The sequence below is a fragment of the Argentina silus genome, assembly GCF_951799395.1.
Source record: "Argentina silus genome assembly, chromosome: Y".
Lineage (NCBI taxonomy): Eukaryota > Metazoa > Chordata > Actinopteri > Argentiniformes > Argentinidae > Argentina > Argentina silus.
Genome location: NC_139654.1, coordinates 22848906 through 22860169, shown reverse-complemented (window position 1 = coordinate 22860169; position 11264 = coordinate 22848906).

Sequence of the window (11264 nt, the reverse complement as noted above, 5' to 3'; positions counted from 1 at the left end):
CCTCAGTTGCCTGAGATGGAACAGGCGCTGCCTTGCCTTACCCACCAGAGAACTGATGTGGGTAGTCCAGGTCAGGTCTTCTGAGATGTGGACTCCCAGGTATTTAAAACTGCTCACCCTGTCCACAGCAGTCCCTCCGATGTCCAGCGGTGTGTAGGCCCTTAGTTTTTGTGCTCTCCCGAAGTCCACAATCAGCTCTTTTGTCTTGGAGACATTCAGGATGAGACTGTTCTCCTGACACCAGAGTGACAGGTCCGCCACCTCGTCCAGGTAGCCTTTCTCATTGTTATCTGAGATCAGCCCCACCACGACCGTGTCGTCCGCAAACTTGATGATGGAGTTTTCGCTGGACTTAGCCACACAGTCGTGGGTGTACAGGGAGTAGAGGAGGGGACTAAGGACACAGCCCTGGGGGGACCCTGTGCTCAGTGTGAGTGAGCTGGAGGTGTGTCTACCCACCCTGACCACCTGTGGCCTGGCCGTCAGAAAGTCCAGGATCCAGGCACACAGGGGAATGTTCAGTCCTAGGCCAATCATCTTATCAGCCAGTCTGGTGGGGACTATGGTATTGAACGCTGAGCTATAGTCTATAAACAGCATTCTCACATAGCCCCCCTTCTGCCTGTCAAGGTGAGAGAGAGTGGTGTGGAGGACCTGGGAAACTGCATCGTCTGTAGATCTGTTTGGTCTATATGCGAACTGCAGTGGGTCCAGGGTCGGAGGGAGGGAGGAGCAGATGTAATCCTTAATCAGCCTCTCGAAGCACTTCATGACCACTGAGGTTAGAGCCACGGGTCTGTAGTCATTCAAGCAGGCTGGGGAGGTGATCTTGGGCACAGGGACGATAGATGATCTTTTAAAGCAGGTGGGAACTACTGAATTAGCCAGTGAAAGGTTGAATATAGTGGTGAACACAGGAGCTAGCTGGTTAGCACAGGTCTTAAGTACTCTCCCAGGTATGCCATCTGGGCCAGCAGCTTTCCTTGTATTCACCTTCAGCAGAGCCCTCCTCACGTCGTGACGGAACACGACGTGAGGAGGGCTCTGCTGAAGGTGAATACAAGGAAAGCTGCTGGCCCAGATGGCATAGGTCATCATTTAGTCCATTTTCTGTCAGCTGCCCGGACCCCGATTCTACAAGCTTGCAGGGTTTCAGACAGCCAAGGAGCGCATGGAGAGGATCGTGCTGGCCTTGAGGTCTGTGGACAGAGAGAGTCGAAGGATGAGGGAAGAGTGGACAGGAGGGTGGAGGTGGCTGCATCAGTGGATAGAAGGGAGAAGGATTTAACAGAGGGTAGTGAGAATAAGACAGAGGAAGAGAGAGCGGTAAGGGAGAGGGGGTGGATTTGAGGGGAAGGGAGAAGGATACAAAATGATGGTCAGAAACTGGAAGAGGGGTAACAGTAAGGTTGGAGGTATGGAAGGATCTGGTGAAGACAAGGTTGAGCTGATTGCCCGCCTTATGAGTCAGAGGAGAGTGGAACAGGGTGAGGTCGAACGAGGATCAAGTACTCCAGATGAGTGAAGCTTCTCCAACTGGATGTTGAAGTCACCCAGTAGTGTGAGAGGTGTGCCGTCCTCAGGGAAGAAGCTGAGAAGGACATCCATCTCTTCTAAGAAGTCGCTAAGCTGACCTGGGGGACGATAGAACAACAATGTGAAGTTTGACAGGGGAGGTGACAGAAACAGCATGGAATTCGAAGGTGGATACGGACAGGTGTGACAGGGGAAGGACATTATGTGACCACTTAGGTGAGATGAGTAGCCCTGTGCCACCCCCTCGACCAGAGAGTCTAGGGGAATGAGAAAAGGAATAGGCATCAGAGAGGGCTGCCGGAGTAGATGTGTTTTCCGGTGTAATCCATGTCTCTGTGAGAGCCAGGAAGTGGAGGGACAAGAAGCAGGCGTAAGCTGAGATAGCCTCTGCTTACCGGACCACTGACTGGCAGTTCCAAAGTCCTCCCGAGAGGGGGGGTATAGCATCTATGTGTCCTCCTGAGGGATGAAATAACAGGAATGGGGAGAAAGCACGTATTTTCAGGTATAGAGGTAGAGGGTTTGTGGGCAATACAAGATGTAGGTAGCCCTAAATACACTCAGAGTAGCGAAAACAAACAAAACTCCACAGATTGACTCCACAGGTAATAACTCATCATCACAAGCCAAAGCACGACAGTATGTTTGGAGTCATTGTCAGCAGTGACATCATTAATTAAGACAAGTTAGGCAGTTCTTGTGGCAGCTTTTCACTCACCGGCCACTTTATTAGGTACACCTGTTCAACTGCTCGTTAACGCAAATATCTAATGGTGTGGGGGATATTTTCTTGGCACACTTTGGGCCCCTTAGTACCAATTGAGCATTGTTTAAACGCCACAGCCTACCTGAGTATTGTTGCTGACCACCATCCCTTTATGACCACAGTGTACCCATCTTCTGATGGCTACTTCCAGCAGGATAACGCTCCATGTCACAAAGCTCACATCATCTCAAACTGGTTTCTTGAACATGACAATGAGTTCACTGTACTCCAATGGCCTCCACAGTCACCAGATCTCTATCCAGTAGAGCACCTTTGGGATGTGGTGGAACGGGAGATACGCATCATGGATGTGCAGCCGACAAATCTGCAGCAATGATGCTATCATGTCAATATGGACCAAAATCTCTGAGGAATGTTTCCAGCACCTTGTTGAATCTATGCCACAAAGAATTAAGGCAGTTCTGAAGGCAAAAGGGGGTCCAACCCGGTACTAGCAAGGTGTACCTAATAAAGTGGCCGGTGTGTGTACATGCCCAAGCCATAGCACCCCCTCCACTATGTTTCACAGATGAAATGTTCCTCTTGCAATCACTCTGTTAAGCTATTTAGATGTTTGTCTCCCCGGGAATTCAGGCCCTATACAGCAGCCCCCGACCAACCCTCTGATAACAGGTTATGGATCCTCAGCCTGAGGGGTCTTACCCTGTCAGATGCTGACTGGTCCTATGTAGGTTGGTGTCGATTAGATTCACTCCGCTGTTAACGGTCTACATCCCATAGTTCCTCCCATATCTTCCTCTACCCACCTCAGCTGCACTGAAAAATCACCCCAAATAAAAACTGTACACAGAAGTGGGTAGTCTCTATGGTTAACGACCGCTCTAATCTGATATGAGTGCCAGTTGGTGTGGTTGCGGATAAAGGGTTTATCGGTAAGGATAATTTACCCAAAGGAGGTAATAAGGGGCCAGATATAACCCTTCAGATCCTAAGATGTATTATGCACAGTAGTCTATAATATTTTATGTTACCAGGAGGAGGTAAAAAGGCTTATGAGGGATGGAATGACTAAAAATAAAAAAATAAAAAATAAAAATACAAAATAAAAATTTAAGAATTAAAATTGAGAAAACTGTTCCTTTAAATGCAGGTTAAATTCTTTAATGATGGCTTAAAACATTGCAGCATTACAGGCAGAGTGATTAAATGGTAAAATGCTAGTATTCAAAAAATGAGAAAAATGAGAAAAGAATAGTCTGTCCCTACTCTGCCTGTGAAATTGAGAGAAGTCCCAGTTTCACTCCGTCGAGCATAGCCGGTTCCTCTATCCGCCAGAGCTGTTGTTATACAAACAAAGGTCCGCCAAGGTCCTCCGTTGTACTCGAGTGGCGAGTCCTGAAGTCAGAATTTAATCAGAGTGTGAGCTCCGGTCAAGGAGATTCTGCTCGGGTGCTAGAGTATGAAAAACTCCAGTTTCCACTCCGGGGTATTCTTCAACACACTCAGTCCTGCTCCGGGCCTCCAGGTGTTACGCTCTGCAGTGGGGAATGACCGTTGTACTGCTCCAGGGAGCTCTTTTTATAATCTTGCAATGGGGCCTTTTGTTACCCCCACCCTTTCTTATCTAGTCCATTTTGTCAGGCATAGAATTCGATCTAGTTCTCAGTCAAGCATAGAATTCGATCTAGTTCATAACATCACTGTGGGGGGACATGCAGCGTTCGGCCTGTAGAGGGAGCTACAGGACCGTGGCCAGGGTGACGTCGGCGAGGCTCCGTTGCACACCTGTTGCAAATGAAGCCTCGTTGACTAGATGGTTTAAGATGTGTGTGCCTCTGCGTTCGAGAAGGAAGGAGGGCGACTGGAAAGTCGCCGAGTGTTTTGGGTTTTTACGAACTTGATGAACACTTTACGAACATTTGATGAAATAAACGGGATTTTCCCAGACCACACCACCTCGACTCCGCCTCTGTGTCACGGAACTTGTTACAGTGGCGCCCAAACTGGGACACAGCGAAGGTGGAGGAAAAGGGAATGGAGGCGCTAAGCGTGGCTATCGGAAGGATGGCCCTTATACTGGAGCAGCAGGCCCACCTCCAGCAGGAACACCAGACCGCAGTGAGGGAGATGGTGACGGCAAGGGCTGAGGACCGTACCCTCCTCCTGGAGCTCGTCGGGGCCATCAAGACGGGGCCGGCGCCCGGGTCGGCACAAGGTCCCCCCAAGGTCCACCTCCAGAAAATGGGGGACCTGGACGACCCGGAGGCGTTCCTGGCGGTGTTCGAGGGGACGGCGAGGATGTCGGGGTGGCCGGACGGCGCGTGGGCACACCATCTGCTGCCCCTCTTGTCAGGTGAGGCGCAGCTCGCTGCCCACAGCCTGCCAGCGGCCGCCCAACGGGACTACCCGTCCCTGGCACGGGCAATTCGAGACCGCCTGGGCCTCACGCCGGAGGAACACCGTCGCCGGTTCCGGGCCCTGACGATGGAGGAGGGGAGCCGGCCCTTTGCCTACGCCCAGCGGCTGCGGGACAGCGCGCGGCGGTGGCTGGACCCAGAGAACAGCTCGGCGGAGGAGGTCGGGGACCGGGTGGTGTTGGAGCACTTCCTCACGGGGCTCCCGGCCCGGACCGCCGCCTGGGTCCAGTACCACCGGCCCCAGGATCTCGCGGCCGCTGTTACCTTGGCGGAGGACCATCTCTCCCTCCCACCGCAGGAGCCCCGGCGACCAACCCCGGAAGGTGCCGTGCTGCCGGAGGAGGAGAGGCCAGCGCCCGCCCCGAGAACGAGATGGCAGGGGCAGGCATGTCAAGAACCAGCCCTGGCCCCACAGGAAGCACCCCGAGCGACAGGGGGGGTGTGTTGGCGATGCGGACGGCCGGGCCATGTACGGTCGGAGTGCCCAGTGAGGGAGGTGGGGCAGGTCATCCGCATCGGTGACATACTGGGCCCTCCCCCCGGACCAGGAGCGGCGTATCGTGTTCCGGTAAGGATACAACATGATACGCACCAGGCGTTTTTGGATTCAGGCTGCATGCAGTCCATGATCCAGGAGCACCTGGTTCGACCGGGGGCATTGTTAAAGGCATCGAGGGTGTTGGTGAAGTGTGTGCATGGGGACATTCACGAATATCCTGTGGTCACGATCGAAATTCATTTTGAGGGGAAAAAGCATAGTGTACAGGCGGCGGTTAGCCCGCGCCTCACGCATCCCCTTATTCTAGGTGTAGATTGGGAGGGGTTTCCTCAAGCGGTAAAGCGGGCTACGTGCACGACAGAGAGGGAGGTGTGAGGCGTGTAATGTGCTCTGTGCTGAGGCGGCGCCTCGCGACACTGCCGAGGAGCCGGAGCCGGCGGGGGGGTCTCAACCCGAGATTCCCCCACCGAACTATCCGCTGCTAGGTGACTTCCCCCTCGAGCAGTCTCGTGACGAGACCGTACGATCGGCCCATGACCAAGTGATAGCGATTGATGGTACTTTGGTACGGCCAGACGCAGTACGCGCCCACCCCTATTTCGCGATTATCAGCGACAGGTTGTACCGAGTAGGTCGTGAGTCACGACTCGTGACTCACATAGCCAGGAGGAAGTAACCCAGTTGTTGGTTCCCCGTAGCCGCCGGGAAATGGTCTTCCAGGCGGCTCATTTCAACCCCATGGCGGGCCATTTAGGGTATGATAAGACACTAAACCGTATAATGGCTCGATTTTATTGGCCGGGAATTCGGGCAGAGGTGCGTAGGTGGTGCGCTTCTTGTCGTGAATGTCAGTTGGTAAATCCCCCAGCCATTCCACGGGCCCCCTTGCGGCCCTTACCATTGGTCGAGAACCCATTCGACCGCATAGCCATGGATATTATCGGGCCATTTGATCGGTGTACACAGGTATATCGATTTGTGTTGGTCTTGATAGATTACGCAACCCGATACCCCGAGGCAATACCGCTGCGCAATATCTCTGCCAGGAGTGTAGCGCAGGCATTGTTTCAAGTAATCTCCCGCGTGGGAATCCCGAAAGAGATTCTCACCGATCAGGGCACTAATTTTATGTCACGCACCCTCAAAGAACTGTATGGCTTGTTGAACATCAAGGCGGTTCGAACCAGTTACTACCACCCGGCCACTGATGGCCTTTGTGAGAGGTTCAATCGGACCTTGAAGTCAATGATCCGGAAGTTTGTACACGAGGATAGTCGGAATTGGCATAAATGGCTAGATCCCCTGTTGTTTGCGGTACGGGAAGTCCCCCAAGCTTCCACCGGGTTTTCCCCGTTTGAATTACTCTACGGGTGTAAGCCCCGGGGTGTCCTAGACCTTCTTAAAGAAAATTGGGAGGAAGGGTCTAGTGACAGTAAGAATGAGATTCAATACGTCCTGGACTTGCGCACAAAGCTCCACGCCCTAGGGGTTATCTCACACGAGCATTTGCTGCAAGCCCAGGAGCGTCAAAAGCGACTGTACGACAGGGGAACTACCCTATGAGAATTTACACCGGGAGATAAGGTGCTCGTACTGTTACCCACCTCCAGCACGAAATTACTAGCGAAGTGGCAAGGGCCGTTTGTGGTCACACGTCGCATGGGGGACGTGGATTACGAGGTAGTACGCTCGGACCGGGGGGATAGCTTGCAGGTGTATCACGTAAATCTCCTCAAAAAATGGAACGACGTGGTCACTGTTGCTCTGGCTACAATAATTCCAGAGAGAGATGAGTTCGGTCCAGAAGTCCCAAAATCAAAAGTTAGCACTCCGGTCGGTATTGATAACCATCTCTCTGCTAGCCAGGCCACGGACGTTGCAGATTTGCAAGCTAAGTTCGCGGACGTGTTCTCTCCCCTGCCCGGTCGGACTACGCTTATCGACCACCACATAGAAACGCAGCCGGGTTTAACGGTGCGCACGCGTCCCTATAGGTTGCCGGTACACAAACGAGACATTGTGTACAGGGAATTGGAAGCCATGCTGGAGCTGGGTGTGGTCGAGGAGTCCCGCAGTGACTGGTGTAGCCCCATCGTGCTTGTCAACAAGCCGGATGGGGCTATACGGTTCTGTGTGGATTATAGACGGGTTAATGCGGTCTCCAAGTTCGATGCCTACCCGATGCCCCGGGTTGACGAGCTCTTGGACCGGCTTGGCACGGCCAAGTATTTCACGACGTTGGATTGCACGAAGGGATACTGGCAGATTCCACTCTCGCCGGTATCCCGGGAGAAAACTGCATTCTCCACTCCGCTCGGGCTATTCCAGTTCACGGTGCTCCCTTTCGGGTTGTTCGGAGCCCCAGCCACTTTTCAGCGCCTCATGGACCGCATTCTGCGGCCGCACTCTGCCTATGCTGCGGCCTACCTGGATGACATTGTCATTCACAGTGACACCTGGGCGCAGCATGTGCAGAGTGTGGCTGCTGTTCTGCGGTCCCTGAGGCAGGCGGGGCTGACGGCCAACCCGAAGAAGTGCGTGATCGGGCGGAGGGAGATCCGGTATCTGGGGTACCACTTGGGTCGGGGGGAGGTGCGGCCGCAGATTGAAAAGACTGCGGCCATCGCCGCCTCTCCGCGGCCCAAGACGAAGAAGGAGGTGAGGGCCTTCCTGGGGCTGGCTGGCTATTACCGGCAGTTCGTGCCGGGGTTTTCAGAGCTGGCCAGTCCCTTGACGGACCTCACCCGGAAGGGTGCCCCGGATCCGGTCCAATGGTCGGGCCAGTGCCAGGGGTCGTTCGAGGCCCTTAAGGGAGCTCTTTGTGGAGAAACGGTCCTGTATGCGCCTGATTTTAACCTCCCTTTCTCCCTACAGATGGACGCGTCGGATAGAGGCCTGGGAGCAGTGCTGACCCAGCGGGTGGAGGGGGCTGACCGGCCGGTGCTGTACCTGAGCCGCAAACTATCGGAGAGGGAGGGCCGGTACAGCACGGTGGAGAAGCAGTGCCTGGCCATCAAGTGGGCGGTCGGTGCCATCCGCTACTATCTGCTGGGTCGCGCTTTCACCCTCTACTCCGACCATGCTCCCCTCCAGTGGCTCCACCGCATGAAGGATGTGAACGCGAGGATCACCCGGTGGTATCTCGCGTTGCAGCCCTTCAACTTTTCGGTCGTGCACAGACCGGGGGCGCAGATGGTCGTGGCAGACTTCCTCTCCCGTGCAGGGGGGGGGGGGGAGTAGGTTGTCGGCCGTCGTGTCCCCGGCCTGTGTCGGGCGGTGGGGGTATGTGGGGGGACATGCAGCGTTCGGCCTGTAGAGGGAGCTACAGGACCGTGGCCAGGGTGACGTCGGCGAGGCTCCGTTGCACACCTGTTGCAAATGAAGCCTCGTTGACTAGATGGTTTAAGATGTGTGTGCCTCTGCGTTCGAGAAGGAAGGAGGGCGACTGGAAAGTCGCCGAGTGTTTTGGGTGTTTACGAACTTGATGAACACTTTACGAACATTTGATCAAATAAACGGGATTTTCCCAGACCACACCACCTCGACTCCGCCTCTGTGTCACGGAACTTGTTACAATCACCCTGAGTTCGCACCCATGCTTAGTCATGGGCATAAGGGCACCTGTTGTTATGTCTACTGGACATACTTATCACTCTCATGCTCAAACATGGACTCATGCTCAAACATGGAAAATGCACTTTTTATTGTGGACTTCTGCAATCCTACACTATTAATCCTTTTTTGTGCCATACTAATCTAGGCATTTCTCAAAGTTAACATGTAGTACATATGGTATACAATCAACATTAGCACACATGATTAGCCTACTTCAGTAATCATTTCTGAGTAAGAATTATACAGTCAAACATTAATGCATTTGGTTGCCTACTTCAGTATCAGTTAAACCATTATCACTACGAGGTCCAACCAGATATGTTGACCCGGAGTCATACACTACCAATTATAATTTCTCTTATTCAGTTTTGCCTTTTGCACATGCCCTGGGTGCTACTGCCAGCTTGTCCTCGGGGTATCATCCACAGACCCATGGCCAATCGGAGAGGGCCAACCAGGAGATGGAGGCTGCGCTCCGATGCTTAACATCTGCCAACCCGTCCACCTGGAGTTCTCAGCTGTCCTGGGTGGAGTACGCCCATAAGTCCCTAATCAATGCCTCCTCTGGTTTGTCCCCCTTCCTCTGTTCTCTCGGTTACCAGCCCCCCTTGTTTCCTGCGCAGGAGGAGGACATTGCGGTTCCATCCGTCCAGGCCCACATGCGATGCTGTCGGAGGACCTGGAGGCGTGCCCGCACTGCCCTGCTCCGCGCATCCACCCGGTCCCAGAATCAGACGAACCGCCACCGCACCTCGGCACCCGCTTACTTCCCTGGGCAAAAGGTATGGATTGTCCTGTCTCTGTGTCCTGTGTCTCTTGGGTTCCTTTGCTCTGACCGTAACAGTTGTAGCAATACAAAGATATTGTATCAAGGATGCACATGTATACAAAGCGGAGGCTTTCACCAAAGCAGCAGAAAATGTCCAGTAAGAAAATATATTTAACTGTTCTCTCATGATCTGCGGTGCCTTATAATTTGTATCGACAATCCTTAAGTCTGTGTGTGGTTAAAAGACTAATTTAAAATGTTCTCTTCATTCGATATCCAGATGACTTGGCCTATACTGTCAGTATTATGCATGCAGCCTGGAAGTGCCTTCCCCCCATGCAATTGTGATGTCATGATCATATTTTCTCTCATCAAAGAATAGGCGATGTAGCATGTGATGCGTTTCTGTATGCTTTTGTAAATAGTAAGACCATTGAAATGAGAAGGGGAACGTTTAGCACACACAGAACAAGTTGTCTCTGAATGCAATGGCAAGTTCATTTGTAAGATGATTAGCCTACACATTTGTTCTATTGGGTGACAAAATGTTGGTGAGACCAAATCATGTGCTGGTGCCACCAAATGAAAAAGTCAAATGATCAAATCACTCCTCCTCAACTGTTTCATGCTTGGACTTAAGTCATCCCTACAATTGTAAAATAGCATTCGACAAATTGCAGGAGGTAACTGGAAAACAGAAGAAACTTTGTGAGCTTTGGACGATAGAAAGATAAATTTGATGGGTAGTTGAAAGAAAGTGAGTCTTATTATGGTAGCGGATGAAGTTCAAGATGATTTGATTGGTGGGATGGATGAATAGTTGGTTGGTTTGGTTGGTTGGACGGATGGATGGATGAATTGACAGATAAATCTAGTGAGAGAGAGAAGGTTAGAAGGGAGGTTAGATAGATGAGAGAAGGTTAGATAGACGATGGAAAGATTGATTTCCCTAAGTTCCCTCCATAAGTATTGAAAAGAGGAAACATTTTATCTTCTTTTAGCTCTGTACTCCAACAGTTTGGATTTGAAGTCAAAGAATTACTATGAGGTCAAAGTAGAGACTCTCAGCATTAATTCAATGTGTTTTCTTTCAGATTGGTTTCACCATTTAGAAAGTACAACCATTTTTAAACATACTCCCCCTATTTCAGGGCTCCAAAAGTATTGGAACAAAATCATATAATGTCCAAATTAAGCACTGATGTTTAGTATTTGGTCGACAATCCTTTGCATGTAATAACCGCCTAAGGTCTGCGACCCATTGACCCCACCAGATGCTGAGTATATTCTCTGGTGATGCTCTGCCAGGCCTGTACTGCAGCCGTCTTCAGTTGTTGTTAGGGTATTGGTAGGGTGAACCCAAGTGCGGATGGATACTCAGGACGACAGACGTAGCAAAAATAATGAATCTCTTTAATGAGAGGATTTGCACAGGGTACAAAGGCATATACTGGAATAAAGGGTAAAAATAAAAGTGGAGAATACCAGTCTCCATAAACTAAGGTACACACTTAATAAGTGGAGAAAACGTCGAACTAAGAAATAATAATAACAGGCCAACAAGTATAAGGCAACGGGTAAACAACTAGATCATACGGACACAGACTGGCCAACAGGATACACTTACGCTCAGACAGGGAGAATCTCCAACAAGGACACAGGGGAACAAAAGGGCAAAATATACCCAGCACAGGGCAGGAA